The 19,809-nt window shown below is 35.5% G+C and overlaps 1 protein-coding gene across 1 annotated transcript in view; it reads left to right on the top strand.

Moving 5' to 3' along the window:
* The window catches only part of LOC142977851 (uncharacterized), a 99,074-nt gene extending 94,685 nt beyond the window's left edge, over positions 1 to 4,389 (top strand). The window contains exon 5 of the mRNA XM_076121958.1: positions 4,377 to 4,389. The gene's annotated coding sequence lies outside the window, so the exon portion shown is untranslated. The remainder of the gene's footprint in view (positions 1 to 4,376) is intronic.
* Positions 4,390 to 19,809: the final 15,420 nt, after the last annotated feature.

Genomic DNA, 19,809 nt, shown 5'->3' with positions numbered 1-19,809 from the left:
TGTAGAAGCGTGTTCAAAAAGTTATCATATCATTTAATTGTCAGCTAAAACTAACTTCTCATACAGCTGACCACAACATTATACTTCAATTCTAAACGTAAGCAAAAAGTTATAACTACACAGTACGTCACAGAGTGTTACTATCAAGACTGTAGACTCACTTGAAACTTGTGAATTGTTACCAACTAGTTTAATGGCCTGCTGGCGAGACTCTGCTGTCTACTGTTTATTCGCAATCGGGGATCCCGATAGTCTTTATGTTGCGGTATACCTAGAAACAACCAATATGAATTGGTATATAGATGTAGGAATTCAACATTGTACTAAGTTAATTTTATGAACGCCACTTGGTAGGTTCCTTATAAACTTTTTGGTCATTCACTTTTGATCAGTGAAAACTTGGTTCAAATGCTAGATTTCTGTTCAAGCTTATTTAGAATACTGAGAAATAAAGTACCTATACATAACTCGTAACTTAGCTTTAGTTATTGATAGAACGGACATACACGCAAAACTTGCAAGTGCCCTTGAATACTATTTTGAAACCAAATTCTATGTTCATCAACTCTCTGTCGTACTTCTTTCAGACTGTCAGTGGCTAAAAAAAACACTAAAACGATTTAATAGTCCAGCACAGACGACGTTAACAGCATTATTCGGAAGTGCCTGTCTGCGTCTACGTACATAGTATTTAAAATCAATATTTTAAAATTCTATTACGTCGGGAAGGCTGACTTTCACTGCCATATAGATGGCAGATTGCCAACCTCGGAAACGAGCAATATACAAATTAAACCTCTCATTGAAATATTTCACTAACCGCTCGATGCCAGACTAGTGTCATTTTGGTTATTGTTGTTCAGTTAATATGTGAGTAAATGTACACGTTCCATCTACTAATTTAGTGGTGTAACCCGTGTAACCGGTGTAGCTGTAAATACCTACTATGGCTATTAATATACTGGAAACGAATTTGGCGTTTCTCTGTAACGCAAGGAAGATAAATAAGACGAATGAATAAAAATAAGGATAATCAAATTAAATCAAGAAGTTATTCCAAAATGATTACGATTACGTAGAAATTAAACCTTCATCAGATTTTCCTTTCTCAGAACATGAATTCCTTTTAATTCATGCCAACGGGTATCATCTATTAATTATATTACAAATGAGATGGTACTTTTTCTCAAAACACCGATTTCTGGAAAGCATGTAAAGTAAGCGGGTAAGTAATAAGAGGTTCTATCAATTTATTAGATTCGGGATTATCCCCGCGACCGAAACGGTATATTTTTTGTAAGCCCAAATCGGATTAACAAATAAATTATTATACAAAAAACGTAATAAGATCATGTAAATTAAATTTTACGATTTATAGTTCTCGTATAAAGATGAAACTATGAATAAATGTATGGAGCGGACCTTTGATCAGTTTCATTGGAAATTCATAAGAAGTTTTGAAACTACACTTTGGTGACTACAGGACTGGTATTCAAATGGCTCCGCTGACCGATACGAAAAACTTTGCCTTCATTCGTCAATGAAAAAAAAAACCGTTTCATTTTGCAAATACATATTCACGTAGTCGGTGAGTTGCGGCTGGTAGGCAACTTCCCGACCCGAACATCAGAACCAATTAAACTTTTTCAACAAAAGTATTTACTTTGCAACGTTCACTCATATTTTGACTACTGAAGGCAGGAGTTAATTTAATGGGTACCTGTTTCATTACACCAGCTTATAATGTTAGACAGGTAAATATTAGCGGATATTAAGTCTATTACGGAAATTAAAAACGGTTACATGATATTTTGTGTGTATTGCAGCCTCGAATCAGTGAGTAAGTAATTGCCCATAGACTTGTTTATAAAGATAAATTGTTGCAGACAATGTATTGACGAACAGACAGTATAATTTTGAAAGCTATTAATTTTACTTTGGCGTCTGATTTCGTTCGAAATTAATGGAAAAAAAGTATTTTTGTTCGGTTCTGATGTAATATTTTGTTGCATGATATTTTGAGAATTTAATTTTGCATGGTACAATATCGAAAAATAAAATGCTTAATAACGCGTTGCTGACTCAGAATAATATACACGACGTATATTTACATAGGCACTTACCGTTTTATTAAAAAAAGTAGTTTGGCCCAAAAACGAAATTCAGAATATTTTTTAATTATAAAAAATTCAATTCTGAATATTTTAAAACTTCAATACTGTAACGAGTATTCATTTAAACAAATATTAATAAACAAGTAATTACTTTATCAGTTTTTACTGCAAGGCAAAAACCTTATACTAAAACTAACACCTTCCAACGCAATAAACATCAATTATGAGTTAATAACTATTCGAAGCGTACATTAGCAAAGTCCATTTAAATTGTAGTTGCCTTATAAATTGGTGTTGGTTAGATATCGTGATAGTTGGATCACTAAGTTGGGGGTTGCGGTCTCGGGGGTGGGTATTTCATCTCAATTAAACGACTCATGTCCGTGGCGAGGAACTCTCGACACTTTGACTCCAAGCTCTTTGGTATCGACAGCACGATGACGACACTACATTCAATGGTTTGATAATATTAACTAAATGTTTGTCAACCGTTTATACTTAAACTAATATTGACTGTGTTCAAATAATGGTTTCTGCTTCTGTGCGGTAGCCGGTAGTTTATACGAGAATGCTGATCACGAGTCCTTCAAAGTGGTCAGTAACCCGGAGTTTGATAACGTATTCGGTATATGACAATAGGTTCGTATTCCGAAACGCGGGCGCATATCATTCCCCTCTGTTACACCTTCGGATGTAACAGACGTACTTTTATGAATGTACATTTCTTCAAACAAAATTTATAATAGAAAATTACAAAAAAGTAGACGCTTTTTGCAAAGGCAGTGCAGTGTAGAGGTTAGTAGATAGACAGTAATAGATACGTAGATAGCGTTCGTAGCATTACCGCGTAGCACTGATACGTTATTTCGTAGCAGATAATTATATTTTGCTACGCTCACAATTCGCAAGGCAGTCGAAACGTGGATACAAATAAACGTGTAATTGTTGAACTATTCACCAACAGTAATAGTAACTTTGAATATACTAGTCTTACTAATGAAGTCGTGTCGGAGTCGTATCATCTAATGCAAATATCACGATAACAGTGAAACCCGTGAACTGGACGCAGCTACACAACATTGCTAGATTAGAATTGCTCCCAGGTGCTCCATCAAAGAAATATTATCACACAAAGTGCTATTAGTTAAGAGTAAGACGTTTTTAGTGCTAACGGCCTCCGAGGCCCTTGAGATACTCGTTTATGTACCGTCTTTGCTAACTTGCTTGTTGAGTAAAATGAGATACTTAATGCTCTAAAAACTATTCTGTTTGCTATCTGTTAGAAAACGTTCCATTTGACCGCGTCAAGGTTGAGTGGAACGACGAGAGTATTAAAGATTATATCTCAAAGTTATAAAGATTATTATATTTATTTGTAAGTTTGAAGATTAAGACAGGCTGTATAAATTTATTGTTTGGTTGTTTGTGTACACGATTTTACAAAATAGAGGCGTAACACTTATACAGCAAATGTATTCATGTGAATGAAACAACATAAGTGAATGTTGAAATTTTAGAACATGATGTACTGGTTCAACTAGCTCGCATGTTAAATTGTGCACATTATGTATTTAATTCGTTTCTCTAAAACCGCCCTGTAATACAAAGATGAGATAAAACTTAAAAAGTCAAAAAGCGATCACAACAGTTAAAAAAAACTCTGAAAATCGTTTTTATTAGTTGTTCTTCTATTTTTTTAACTTCTGACTGTCCCACTACTGGATAACGTCTTCCTCCCAAACGAAGGGGTTAGGTCTATAGTCCATCTCTCAAGAAGTGTGTTAAACCACTTTTTTGCTTGCAAGGTTTCCGTCACAGACGTTTTTCTAATTAATAAAAAAAAACTCCACTGTTGATCAAAAGCCGAGACTTAACTTTGAGTTTTCGATCAACAGCGGAACATATACTCCGTAAATCGGTCGTCATACAGTATCATGTATCTCGGTACATAACACCTGTAGCTCTTAAACACGCGGTTTTATGTGCAACGTGTCGCCCGGATTATGAGCTTATAACTTTATTACCGTGTTGTCATCAGATTTTTAGCTCCACGCTAAACTTTCTGCAACATAACCCGTTAAAAAACGCTATTTATTTTATCCTGGAAGATGTAAACAGGAATATGATCTAATGAGAAATGCAGAAGGTGGTGATAAATTTTCTATAAAATTACGAAACAGTTTGTGATTAATGATAAGTGGTGATAGAATTTGATACGCCTTTTTCTCATAGTGGTAGCAGAGACCAAATAACGCCACTTTGTACGATCTTTACATTACAGGACTGTCAGTCACGAGTAGACGCACTTATTGCCACGAAAATATATTTTGTGTTAAATAAGTCGTTAAGTCATTTTACCATCAACTATAGAAAAAGTTAAGCAGTCGGTACATAAAGCTAAGCGAATCAGGACTTAAATAACCTTAGCGTTCCTTAATCTGTAAATAACAGATTACTTAGTGCCACTGACAACGAGCCCCAAAGCTTCTCACAAATTCAATACTATTACTACTCCATTTGGGGTAGTAATGTTTTTACTGATTTCATTTTATTTGAAAATTGCTTTCGAATTACTTCCGATTCCTTTTCCAAGAAATAAAAGCGTATTTTATTAGTCAAAAGAGCATCAATATCATACATAGTTTGAGATTCACAAAAGAAGAAACGAATAATGGAAACATACGGAAATTGTGCACGAGGCCGAATTAAATTCTATTGTTATTCAAAAAACGACCGTGGGTACTACAAAAAGGGAGAGTTGAATACAATCTTCGAGCACACATTTTATTAGTAGGCTTCACGTTTTACGAGCGGACTGGAAACCTAAATAAAAAGAGGATTCTTCATATGAAGTCCCTTTGTCATTTTTTTACGGTGGGCTGTCAAAAGCTTTTACGATTTCATCTTTAGTCGGTCGGTGTTATGTACGGAGCCTAATACCTGAAAAATGAAAAGAAAAGCCCTTATTATAACGATGACGAAGTTGCTTTCAATATCACGGTGGCTGTGTTCCCTTTTATCTTACTAATGAGCCTTCAGGATTATGGATTTTTATCAGATTTGTAATATTATGTCTGGCTTTGGCAAATAGAATTTTCTTCTTTCTATTTATAAAGGATAGGAATAATATTTATTTCAATTGTGGCGGACGATGGTACATTTGGTGACATACGATAAAAGACAATATCTCTATCATTTCCCTGGAGTACCGTAAAATAAATATGAGGGTCGTGGTGAGGGGTGGGCAGTGGAATCTACATAGAAGCAAGGAAACCAATGACCTCACTTCCATAATTATAGTAAAATATATGCGGTAGGTAATGCGTAAATGAATAACAAACGTTGTATGTATTTATATTGCGCCTTTTCTTTATTTCTGTCAGAAGCATTAAAAACAGCAATTTTAGTTTAGTATCGTACATTCGTCAAGTTAGTTACGTAAACACTCAACAGTTCAGACTTCTTTCGAATATAAGTCACACAAAAGGGGGGCAGAAGTATCCTCGCAAAGTATAAGTTTTCATCAAACTTCCATAGCTCGGTAGCGAGTGGACGGCAAACAAATTCAATGACCACAAAAAGTTATGGGGGAAACTTCATCAGAGCCCTGTGGCCCCGACTAAAGTTCAACATAAAAAATATTACACACATAACACTGAACAAATAAAAAAGAGTTCGACATTACATGTTCCTGTACACAAAGTATCTCAACTCATTTTATTACTGTTTAAAATACTATAAAGCTATTTGCAGTTCATAACAGTTGGAGAGTAATGTGAAAATTATCCATGCTATCAGCGTTCCGAAGCTCGGCAATACATTGTGTAATATGAGTACAGCTATGTGTTTATCAAATAAACACCAGTAGAAGAGAATGGAAAATCCCCTCGCGGACGTGATTTGAGCTCAGGAAGACGGCATAAATGGATCGTGGGGCATTCGCTCGATGCTTGGGGCTTTGTCGAGATTTCGACTTCTCTCCCGGCAATTATTATAAATATTGGCAATGGCTTCACGTCTACTATATTCGTTACAGCCAACGTGAAATATTGACAAACATTATCTAGACTGAAAATCTACAATTCAGATCGCAAATAGCTCAGTTTGGAGAAATAGATGGCCCCATTTATCTAAAGCTTTTTCTGAGTTATTCAATACAAAACTCGTTCGTTTTTAGTCAAAGAAAACATTCTATAGAGGATCAGAAATGGGTCGAGAAAAACTATATGAATTGTTAAGCATTTATCATGATCCTTGCTTGATGTTTCAGATATATTAGTGGCTAAATTTTGACAAAAGATTTGTACAACCTTCAAAAGAAATTAGATATGTTTAACCTTTTCGTAAAATACGAAGTTTTGTCTTGTAAACTTGTGGTGTTCGAGGCTAGGTTTTATTACAAGCGGTAGGTTCGCTAACAAATTATATATGAGCCTGTTGTGGTGTTATAGTATGCGAGTTACCGGCCCCTTGCGGGTACTGCGAGTATTTCAGTTGCGTTCAAACTTCAAACCTAAATCAAGAATGAATCAACAATCTGTCAAAGTTATACGTTTTGTTATCCTTTAAAGACTCATCTTAGCTGTCGTAAAATGTATCTCCTTTGATCTTATACCAAATGGATATTGCAGAATAAAGCAATATAGAATACTGATAAAGAAACATTCTCTGTATTAACGGCTATCTCGATTTTATATTCTTATCAGCATTTAGAGTAATGTTTTCATTCGGCGTGGGCACACTACTACTACTAAGGAGCCTTTTCACTACTGTGTATATCTCAATTTGAATAGCAACGTCCTATACTAAGTTTGAATACTAAATAAGATGCTTTTAGTGCGAGCGCACGCTTAGGTAATTTGTACCTCTGTAGTAAGCCACTTGAATTGTAGCCATTCATGTTCTTAATATAATTTACTCTACATTTATATTGAAATTAGTTCTGTAAACGGCTTACGACATTATTAGTTTGGAATATTATTAAACTAAAGCCAACAGTGATGAATGTTTCTCTTAGGTTTATTTTCTATCGCATTTGAAATTCGGTGTTCAGTAAGGGCCTTAAGTTAAAGAACTAAGTGGGTACAATTTTTTTCAATCAGTGAATAGTACTAGCTTAAGAAAGTAGGTTCAAGATGTAATTCTCAAATCCTTTATTTGCCGATATAATGGCTTATCCTAAATGGACAGAGTCCATCCAATAACTGATAAAATAATCCCGTTTGGATTCTCTCGAGAAATCTGGGTCTTAAAAGAAGTACGTTTGTGGGCGCACTTACAATTTGAGTACGCTTCAAAGAGCATATTGAACTAGAATTACTGTGCCGTAATCGATGAGAGCAAACTCTCTGTGGAACCCTAATAAATCCACTCTGACCGGTGTTCATTAATTTGCCTCCTGTCAAGTCGGTATCTGAAATTGTTGATGTTTTGCGCATGTTTGTGGCACAATTTATTGAGCCAATCATTCGTGGGCCCTAAAGTTGAGCGGCACACTTGAGATCATTTATAATAATAGAATTTCCAAGGGTTAAATATGACGTAATAATGTAGTGACTTCCTGCTGATTCCACCGCAAAACACGATTAAAGTCATGACGTTCAGTTCAGGCGTTTATGAAAAGCCAATATACTTTTACTAAAGTCAATAACCTTGAGGGTTAATTGAGTCTAATATCAAATGAAAAAACCTTTGGTACAACTCTATTTTTTTGCGGCCGACAAGAAAATTTCCTAAGCCCTCCTAAACTTGTCCTTGTTTACCTCACAATTGCTTAAAAAAGCGACAAATAAAGAACACACCAAACTCAAACTTGGGAAATGAAAAAAGGCAAAATAAATAAATTGGAGCTGTGACAGGAGTGGTAGAATAAAGTTATATAAGTCAAGTACTTTCCCCGCCGCGCCGCCACCGCCGCCACTCGGAAAGTGTTTTTAGTGAAATTATGAAGCGGATCTCCAGAAATTCATCGCTGGATTCTACTCCGCAGATATCATAACAAACGTAATAAAAACTTTTCGGCAAAATATTAGTTTTTCGGACCATCAGAGTTTACACAGGACTGAAAGACAACAAGAAATGGTTCTTCATTCATTCCTCATTTTTAAAGTTAAGTAAATAAAACTTGGTCTTGTTATGATCGACGTTCTGTTAAAACCGGGTGCTGTAAAAAACACTTTTAGGCCGTCTTGTTTTATTAAGATATCGGTATAATTCTTGGAAGTAAGATATCCGTCGGCGTTCGTTTATCCAGCGCGTGGCTACGTACAGCTTCTGGGATGGAATTTCCTAAGTGATACTTTCTTCATCTTCGAGTGCCTGTAGAATGGTGCTCCTAATAGATACTACGTGTTGCCATTACGGCTAGTGGTTACAATTTGCGCCAGGAGCTTTCACCTAACTTAAAAGGGCTCGCCATCAAATGGGCGGTATATCGAAAACCCATTCGAGTAATTTGAGGCGAACCGAAACGACATTGTCGCTTAAGCGATTCAATCCTACGCGACCGCGCCGGGACCTACACGACGATTTGAATTTAAGCGATTTTATGTGAGTGGTAATGTCACCGATGTGAACACTTCTCCGGTAATAAATTATATTCGGTTGTTCGTTTACTGGTGGTTGTTTACACGGGTGAACGAGCTCAGTGCGCGCACAAGCCTCGTGTTTACACGAATACGGCGCAGATGACTGATAATCGTTTTACGGCATTCGTTTATGTCACAGATAAGGTTCAGCAATCACGGATCCGTTTGTCTCATTGTGAGATTTCTTTTTGTGTTCCATGTTTAGTGCTATCACGGATTGATAGCTATACCGAGTTTACGACGAAACTATCCTCATCTTGCACAACTTTGTAACCGATTTGTGATTTCACCCGGAAATTCTTGTAACTGTATCGCCCTTATATGTATTTGTTTAGGAAATATAAAACTAACAAAATTGTTTACAAGTGTTTGTTTACAATTTCCTTTTAGTTACAACGTTGTAACTTAGATATTACTACTGTAGCACTATAGAGTGAAATATTATCGCGGTGTCACCGAAATACCGTGTAAATAAAGTGGTATCACTGGACCGTTAATTGTACTATTTTACGGGAGATCCTCTTTGCAGTATGTTTCCTTACAATATTGTTCAAAGCGGTGTAACCGGCGGCCGTCTGTCGTCATTCGAGAAAGCGATAGCGGCTCAGCAATCTTACTGGTATGACTCTACTATGTAATATGTAATACGAGTACGTGTTCAAGCAAGGCTTAAGCTTTTTACACGTCGCCAAGATATCGTTAAACGAAAGTGTTAACGAGGTCACTCTCTGAAGCATGCACAAACACTGTTCCACGACCATCTTTTACATGTGTTCCCAGGTTTAAAACGTTTTATTTCTAGTCATCATCATCATGCTCGGTCTATGTCTATTCCTTTCTCTCTATACTATTTGTTTACTCTCGTACTGCTCCTGTGATTATTCGCAATATAATACTCAATGTAACCTTACTTGGTATGTTGTGTAAAAAAATATGTTAGATATTCCACCATTCTTTCTTGAGTTACTTATCTGAAGTGACCTATATTTAATGTAACATATTGTTGTTTCTAATTTAAGATCAAATAAGTAAGTTGTTTTCAACATAAATCTACGGACATTCGAGAGGGACCAGCAACAGAAGCCAGCCAAATGAAAACACCAATTATAGCATTTCAACTGAACAGTAAACGTAATTTGTTTTAACTAATAGCCATAAAATCTTAACAAATACTTCATCAACTCAAAAATAATTAGGAAAGGCTTGTGATTACGTCCATGGCGCCAGAAGCCCGTGAACTTTTCACAAATCAATCGTATCGTAGACCAATCAATAAGAAATTTATTAAAAATATTAGAGCGCTTTTTTGTCAATTTACCCCGTCAATCGTTGGCGTAAATTAAATCGCACGAATTAATATACGTAGTCGTATATTTACGCGGTAATGGCGGGGCGTACCTCCTTCATCGTGAAAAATGGAATCACAGCGATGAACAATTTGTCATTTTAATGTTTTCGTGTCCGCAACCGGTACGCCGGCACTATGGATAGACAATTTATAACGCGTGTCATATCCCCTTTGTACGGCAACGCAAAATATCTAGCGATGAAGAGAGGAATGCAATTTGTTGGCGCGTACATATCGCACGGAATACCTTGTAAAGTGTGTTCGTAATTGTAGCGCACTGTACAAATTTTGTATAGATCCGAGACGCGTACGTTATTCAAATTTATGTCGTGTTCCACGTACACTATTTATTACAAGCTTTTATTTAAGTTTGCGTGCTGTGAGTATTCAACCGATTGAACAAAACATTGTTCACTTTAGAACACGGTTGGTTGATGCTACGAAAGTTTTAGTTATAAATATAGCTTAAACTCTTTACAAAAACAATTTATACATATATTTTGCACTCATGTCGAACAATATGATCACATATTCAAAGCAAACGATGTAAGACCGATTTGTGACAATAATCTTTTCGTAAATTATATTACGGTAGATTCACTCGTAGAACATTGTCTGAGGAGTACGAGAGATAAGTGTAATATTATACTATGAGGCTACTGAAATTCCCACATCGTAAAATTGGACTCGCGCCGACGCCATAAAAGTGATCATTTATTTTTATGACATCGATCCCTAGGTCAATAATTGTGTCGCCATAATTTTTTCGAATTCCGATACATTTTACTACGATCGGAGCTTTTTACGAGTTCATTGAACCCACCTGTACCTGTTATTTTGACATTTTGATAACTTATTTATACTTATCTGTTGATTTTATAACAGGATGTTACTACTTAAACAAGTTTTAATTTTGTTAAATGATTTTATCTTTATGTCTCATTTAAACTGTCAATAGACTTTTATGTGTTCTGCTTTGAGACAGCTGCTGTCCAAGATTCTACATCACTAGAAAATAGTTTAGTAGGATAACGACAAATCTTGAATTACATACTTATGGAAAGTTCCAAAGATGTAAACTAGGTAATAACATTTGTGCGGAGATGAGAAAACAATTAGCGACATTATCGTATATCATCCGTGATATGAACGCGCCTGTGAACGTGGAACAGTCTAGCGGCTGAACGACAAGGTTTACACCCGGCACTTCCCGAGACGGTTTTAATGATCCACCCTCGCTCCTTAACCGTTAATTAAGGTTATTAATCCGAAGGCACGGCCACCTTGTTTTCCCTAATTGGTCGCAATTTTATTTCAGCCGGCGAAAGCTAAGCTTCAGCTTTCGTAATTAAGTTTATATATCAAAAGTATCTTACGTGTAATACGAGCAGGGCGTGAGGATTTTGTAAGGATGACGGGATAAACCAATGATTTGTACAAATGATTCGCATGTTACGTTCACGGGGAAATGACAGGGATTTGCGTACACACTGGATCGTGTTTTGTTATGTTTAATACTCGCACAACAGAGATACAAGATTTACAATGAGATGAAAGAGTTAGCGCGTCGATCAAATATTTTATTTATGCTTAAATTCAAGTCAATATTATTTTAAAATATTGCATGCAAAGTGCTAGCCGAAGAAAGAGAGCGGACGAGATAATAGAATTATTTTTCTGAGCATCCGCTGAACCAGCAGGGGTCGTTATTCAATTACAAGGGAGGGAAAATACGAGGCGATGTTTACCTGTGTTGCTGCGGGCCATCCGACCGAATCTTTTTACCATAATTACCTATACCGATGTATTTTTAAGTATACCGACTACTCCCCCGAAGACGGCCAAGTTAATGAATTCAGAGAGAAAATCACGTCCATTTCAGCACAATGTTCGGACCTACGTGATATAAATTGCATTTTTACGAATCGCGCAAACGCTCCGGCTCGGGTGATGTTAGATCGAAAACCATTTTTGTCATTTATTCGCAATAATCCAATATGGAAGCGGGTGCGCGTGATCTCATTGACACTAAGCTGGGCACGGGTTGCTATCCATTATTCATGGTGTCCAACCCGTCGTGAATAATATTTGATGCGGTTTTGAAATGGCATAGCGTTAGAGAAACTTCAGCGTCGCAAATTTACTGCTTCATTAGCGGCCATGGGTACACTGTAAATCCGCTAGTTGTTTCTGTTGCTTGTGTGACGTTTTCAAATTGAAAGGACCGCACCAATTTAGATTTTAGTTTGATCAATGTGTTTTGTTTCTATTCGGGACGAAATTACAGTTTAATATGTGAAATGAAAACGTGGTTTAATATATTTTGGTAAAATTCGCAACATTTCACGTTAAATGGAATGTTCCAATTTCAGCGTGGGAATATAGTAACTAGAAATGATAATAACGTTTCGATAACTCGGTATTATATGTTTTTGGTGAATTTAGGATTATTTTAATTACTTTTTGGTATTTTTCGTAATACTTAGACTTTGTTCGTTAAATTACTAGTCATGACCACAATGACATCCTATCCCATTATTTAAAGCTCTAAGGGTCCACTCCAAGGAACGTCACGTTAAAACAACATTAGATACATACACATAAAAGACTTTGGCACCGAGAATCGTGGACTTAAGCTAAAGAAAATACGTAATCAGCGTTTTGGCACTGTTGTACACGATTTTTGGTAGGGAGAAGGCAGTATTTCTCATTTAAGACGTAGTATGAGTGTTTGTATGTATGTGTGTCTTGTGTGTGTGTTTGTGTGTGTGTATTGTTGATCCCGTCGTCACGGGGACGTGTCCAGGGGCGACTCATTTTAGATAAGGAGCCCGCCCGTAGGTTCGTCTTGACTTATTGCTCCTATCGTGAAATCGTCGCAGTCTCGCCCATTTTACTGACAAATTGTATATTTACCGCACGGAATGGGACCAAATTCATATATTTTTATGCTAATTTATTGTACCGTTTTGTAAGGTTCTGTAGTTTGTGATTTCTGTCTTTTCTTTAATGGTTTGACTTGGAGAACGAATATGACTTGAGGTAAAATATTACCAAGATCAAAAGAAAGCTTGATCAATATAGAATTATTTAATTACATATTACCCGCGCAATGAGAGCATAAAGTTATCTATCTATAGACATATTATGTAGCATGCATAACCAACTAATACTTGGTTAGGAATACTTCCACTTCAACAAACTGTTCAAACACAAAATTGGATCCTTCAACACTACAGCAAAACAGATTACAATGTCCTTTATAATACAATTAGTGAACATGCAGTGTTAAGTACAGTCGGCATCACATTAAGTTAGCTCGCAACTCCCAGGGCGGCGGCTGCGAGTGACTGACGTGGCGGCCCTTAATGCGGTTAAACAGTTAAAGCTTTAAGCCTACTCACTGTACCATTCACTAACTTGCGCTGGACGTATTTATAGCCGAGCTTAGCTTTACTTGCGGTTCCGTCTTCATTACGACTGGATTTCCAGTTTATATTGTCCATGAAGAGAATTTTAGAGCGTATGTAGAGTAGTCGGTATTTAATAGTGCCTTTAGAAGCTTTTTAAAAGTTTAGCTTTTGGAATTTATGTAATTAAAAGAAATAATTTGGGCTTATTTAAATGGGTGGATCAAGATTGCCTCTGTGGGCAGTGTTTAGGTCGTCACGCGGATACCATACATCGGGAGGTCGTGGGATCGATTCCCGCAAGGAACAATTATTTGTGTGATCCACAAATAATAATTGTTTCAGGTCTATAACCTGGATTAAAAATCCAGGAAATATTTTTAGACGCAAACAGGAAATTCCTTTCTATATTTAATATTGTTTAGTTATTTCTATATTTTTTTGTTAAATAAAACGCTAGTCTAAAGACCTCTATTAACCGGTGGGTACACTATCGCCAAAGTTTTTGGTGAGAAACTACTAGTAAGCTTCACTGGTAGTCCAATGTTATAAAAGTAAATGTTCAACTCAAGTGGAAATGAGATGATAAAGTTTTAACTTTCGAGTTTGCAAGTACTCAACCCGTATGTTCCTATGATCCTGGAACAAAACCTGCATTTTTCACAAAACCCGTTTGTTTATGAAGTACTAAATTTATGAAACAGGTGAGGAATAGTGTAGAGCAGCTTTTCGTAACACTTTTTAATCCACTGACCCGTATAGAATCAAGCATAACTTTTAAAACAATATACCTAGGGAATGCCCTTCAAAAAATGCACAGAAAGAACAGTTTGATTAGTACAGAAAAAAATATTGTTTCGATTCTTTATAGTCGGTACTATCGAGTATAAAAAGTTTGAAATTCAAAATATGCCTGCAGAATTAGTTCCTAGAGCACCCGTTGGGGGCGCTGGCTGATCAGATTTTCATACATAATTTGCTATTTAGTAGGATTACCCCTCTGATATCTGATCATATTTCACACAAGATTTGTAAGCTTTATTTTATTTTTTAAGTAGTAGAGATCACGCTCCTAGACTAATTGTTAAGATACCAACTAAGGATATAATCACATAAGGACTTCAAATTCAAAATCCTAAACAAGCACAACTCATTCCTAACAAGACCTTTTTTATTCAATCCCTTACATTCTCACAAAACAAATCGGCGTCATGTACAATATTTATAGTTTCAGTAAATAGGTCGTTGCGTGTATGGGTGCACGTGTTATGCATAGTAATTAATCATTTGTTACCAACTACCCAATTACTGGTATGGAAGTGGGCGTAGGAACTAGATCATCGTAATTACCAACTACTTGCCGCTGTTATTAATATCAGTTATGTTTTACTTCATGCTCGAGTTTCTTGTTCGTTATATTAATTGGTACATGAAGATGTTTCAACATTTATCCTATGTTTTCTTAGTAACTTTTGTTTAGTTGATTACGTTGTTTAGTGATTTGAATGTGGTTTGTGTAAGCTATAGTAATAATTGGTACAAAACTCTTTAATTTTTTGGGCTCATTCAGTTGACAGATGTTCGTTATAAAATTTTGCTTTATCTAATTTATATACCTAATAGATAAGGTACACGAAACTAAACTTCTGAACATTTTAAGATATTACAACATAAAAGTTACGTAGCCTTTGTCTTGAATTAAATTTTGTGGTATATAATTATAAATGTAGACTATTAAGCACGTTAAAATCAACGGAATAAATATCAATAAAATCTTCTTAATCATATTTAAAGAACAACATAAAAGGAATCCACAGCCGTGAGCAACGTCCCAAAATCTTCGTAAATCTATCACAAACATTATTATATTATGTTTTGTTGTTTTAGAATTAAGATAACGGTATCAAAGGGCTTTGCGGATTCCCTCTAAGAATAGAAACTTTACATCCGCATCCGTGGGCGTTATGCGGATCCTATTTTAACATTTTCACTACATAAACAAAACCGTTTACGTGAATATTTTTACCTTAAAGTAATCGTCCAATTTGTCTACCAATAACGTGATAATTTCCGCCTCGTTACGTCGTCGGAAGACGCCCGTAACCACCAGTCTATCATTCAAAAATATTCACACATATTTTGTAAGGTTACCGCACTTTACATGTTTTCTTTCTCCTTAAAATTGTTTTCTTGAGCTGCAGGGATTTATCACTTTTCAGCTGGTTTTCAAACTGTGGTTTAACGATGACATAGCATTATTATTTTCAGCGGGTCCAACCGGCTTGAGCAAAGGTAATAAAATGCACTCAATGACTACATAAAAGAAGAATCTGCACCAACAGAACGATCCTCGCTAAACAATTTCAAGTCACGCGCCGCTCCCTTTTATCTCTTCATTATCCCGAAAACTGTACATTCTGTACAAAGCTCACTTTCCAGTATAAATATGGTTTAAATACAAATTAGGTTTACTAAGTCAATTTCGCGTCGACATGAGCATGGATTAAGTTAGCCCCGTTTCTAGTACAAAGGCCAGGCATGACAATGACAGTTAGCTCTACTTGTTCACACCTACCATAGAATGTTGCTGATAGCATCCGCAAACGTTAAGAGAAAATGACACTTATGTACAGCTTCATAAGGTTTCGTGTGTCCGTGTTGTTGATTGATTTGAGTGCCCGTTTACGATGGTGGAAACACGTTAAGCCAAGTTTCAGCCGACCTCGAGTTGTGACGAGCTTTGTAAAGAGAACTTGTATTAATTTCCACTTAATATCGTTTTGTTAATTACGTTTCTATCGGAGCATAATGCTTCAAGTTTAATTGAAGTTAAACGATTTAGAGTTAATGCCCGTAATTATATATATTTGTAGTTCCACGTTCCTTTACGTGTTTATTGAGTGCTTAAATTGGGGTTGTTTGTATACAAAATATACATAAACAAATCACTTCGAGTTTAATGCTTCTACGTGAAAATTGTACAGTGTATCAAATTGCTCGAGTTAACTTTCAAACGACGTTTTTGAAACAAGAACTGTGTAGAAAGTTGTTCGAAGTTTTGCACAATTTAACTTATCTGTGACATCAATCCTACAAGGCCTATTCATCTAAAATATCAAAACTTGAAGTCGACAACAAGTCTCGTAGACCACATTTAAGTCAGAGTAACTCTGAACTGGCTTCAAAAGTTTTGCAAGAATAAATTTATTAATAAATAACAAATGGCGAGCTATTGTAGAGAAGTGATAGAAGTGGAGTTTGTTAGAAACTAACTTAACGCGAGGATATTGAAGTTGTGGGTGAGGAAACCACTCCGTAACGGAGTAACAAACTGCTAACAACGTTACTCTCCGACATTTTGTTTGCTCCTTTCTATACTTACAAAAAAATACTTAAAGTGAAACTAACTTTGGCGAATTGTTTGTGGGCCTGTCTTACTTTCCAAGTTTCTGTTACCGCTAATTTGAAATATACAAAAATATTTTTGTGTTTTTATTGGCTTAATAACCTAGCGGATTAATATCCGCTTAGGTGAAAGAATGAAAATAATCCATCATCATCATTCTAAAACTATAGAGTTTTATAGGAAGAGTTGTCAAGAAACTTACTGACAACCATTCATTTCAATCATTGATTTCTTGTAGTATTACCTGCTTTATTTCTTTATTGGTTGATTGTAGTATTACGTTAAAGAAATCAATTATTGAAATTACGTGTTATTAGATTTGCTCAATAGCAGACCTAATAATACTACAACTACTATTAGCAATAATAAATCTACCGGCTCCGGCCTTGTGAGTGTAAAAAAGGGTAAGCTTGGTAAAGAATCGCATTGTCAGTGCTTACAGAAATTAAAAAGTAGAAACTAATTAGTTTCAATACATTTCATTTGATACTTATTTATATAAAATTTAATTCTATAAATATATTGTGGGCTTTCTAAGTGAGCCCTAGGCGTATTATCGTATGTAATTAATTAGCGCTGTTGTTAATGAGTCAAGCATCACATTATCACTAATACATTAATTAAATAATTCCATACAAGACTTCTGTACATTCATTATCTTGAAATAGAATATATTTTCAGTTGATTTAATTAAATAATAATGTATTTGTATTATTACATTTACAGGGCTTTATAAATTAAGAGAGAATATATCTAAGTAAGTACTTTATTAGAGAATACCTATTTGGTTTGCTTTTTAGGGTTTCTATACCTTACGAGAGCCTTAGGGAGGGTTCTAAAGATGATCACAGGACTTTCTATTATTTAGCAACTTAACTACTAGATTCATAATTTATAAAAAAAAAATTGATTTAGACCTCAATATTAACCCTCTTATTCATAAAAATATATGAATTTATGAAAGGCTTATAAATATTTTGTTTCTTTCACTCCTTAGCGAAATGAAAAAGAGAAAACATACTATAGTAACTATAGTAGTATTGTAACTAAAATAGGTTTATAGTGTGTTTATGAATAAGAAGGTATGTATTTAGATTTTTTCTTCCCGTTTTTATAGACTCTGATCTATGCTTAAGTATTATCTATATCGCGGTAGTAATGTTTAAAAACAATCCTAATTAAATCGAACGTTTAACTACACCGTACCGATTTAATTCGGTACAAACTATAGGTACGCTTCCACTACATAAAAAAATATATCCTGCGCTAGGTCAGTCAGCAAAATGGAACGAATTGAATCCACCCTGTCACCACTCACTCGCTTATCTATTGCTCTGGAAATGTTCATGTCAGAATTTATGCCTACAGAGGCGTACAACAAACGATCCCGAGGGAATATGACCTGTATTTCAGAGCATATTCCAACGGGACTGATAACCTCGCCTTATAGGGTATGCGATGAATGTGGTGACGCTTCTAGTCGTATTTATTGAATGAGACAAATTGTAGTAACATTAAGTATGTTGTTTAAAAAAAGTAAGTAGTATGTTTGAAAAAAAAAATATCAAGGATGAGGATTTTGAGACTATACTTTTTAGTGGTGTGTGGAGGTGTTAGGTATAATGCGTGTGTCTTGATTTAAGGTTCTTTTTTTTCAAATAACATTATTTCAACTTAATTTATTTATTTCGCCTTAATCTAGGTTACACGGTACTAGTTTTCGTAGTTTTCTTGTTAGTTTAACTCCTCTACTAAACGAACTGCTTGTGTTAGAGTTTACGTTTGGACTTCCAATGTTTAATTGGACCATCCATCGGGAGGGATTCAGAGTTCGCAACTCTCGATCCACCAGTGATACGACAAGCTATACCAGTTACTATGTTACCACAGCTTCAAAAATAATGACAACAATTTGTGCAGACATCAATATAACATAATTTTATTGCTCAACCCCGACAAATAGCATCATCACTCTACCAATGCCGCAACAAACTTGCCTCTCATTTTTCCACAAGACGTATTTTTATAAAATTCCTACAAAATTAGATCACATTGCGTATCCGCGGACATAAAAAGGGTTCACAATATTTATCTAGGGCGCATTAAATAACGGTAGCATTGGAATAACAAATGCCCACCGTTGGGAGCAACAATAGCCCAAATATATCACGAGGCAAGCGCAAGAGGGCCGCAATTTCCGAAAGAGGCCCGCAAACGGCTGTGTTCGTAACTCTAGTAAAGCCTCCATTTAACTCAGTATTGGCTACTAAATATTTATTCTTCTTCTTCTTCGTGTCAATGGTTTTTAATATTTATTGAAAATATTAATACTTATTTCTGATATATGTGCACTCATTTAATATGCACGGATCAGATGTCGACTGCTCCTGTGACACTATTAAATTTTTTGTTGGGATTTATTTTAGGAAACTCCGTTAAAGTAAATTTATAAGTTTCATTTCATGTTATGCTATGATTTAACGTACACTTGTTTGTAAAATCCAGCGGTTGATTCTTAGTATTAAATATTTGATAAACGTAATATAGATTAGATTAAATAAATATACTTTACCCATTTCTATAGAAAACGTGCTCAATGAAATGTTCTCTTTGCAATTGTTAGCGCTCATTACGGCTTACACGACCGTAATTCTAGGAATAGTCCTTGGTATTGTAATTCTATGTTTTTGTTTGGGATAAATTATACAGGGTGTGGCGTAAATAATGGATAATCCTTTACCAGCGGATGGGCGACCACCCAACTGATCTAAATATCAAAATTTATCTCTGGCAAAAGTATCATAGTTTTTGAGATTTTGGCCATTTTGTGTGTATTTTAAGAAAGCGATTTAAGCTCGTTCTTTTTAATGCTGTGATCACAATTTAAGGCTTTTTTTTAATCCGTTTTTTGCAAATAAATCCTGAATAGATGTGCTATTGAATC

This window comes from Anticarsia gemmatalis, chromosome 13 (genome assembly GCF_050436995.1).
Source record: "Anticarsia gemmatalis isolate Benzon Research Colony breed Stoneville strain chromosome 13, ilAntGemm2 primary, whole genome shotgun sequence".
In the NCBI taxonomy this organism is placed as follows: domain Eukaryota; kingdom Metazoa; phylum Arthropoda; class Insecta; order Lepidoptera; family Erebidae; genus Anticarsia; species Anticarsia gemmatalis.
Note: the sequence above shows the minus strand (reverse complement) of the source record. Positions and strands in the feature narration are given on the sequence as shown.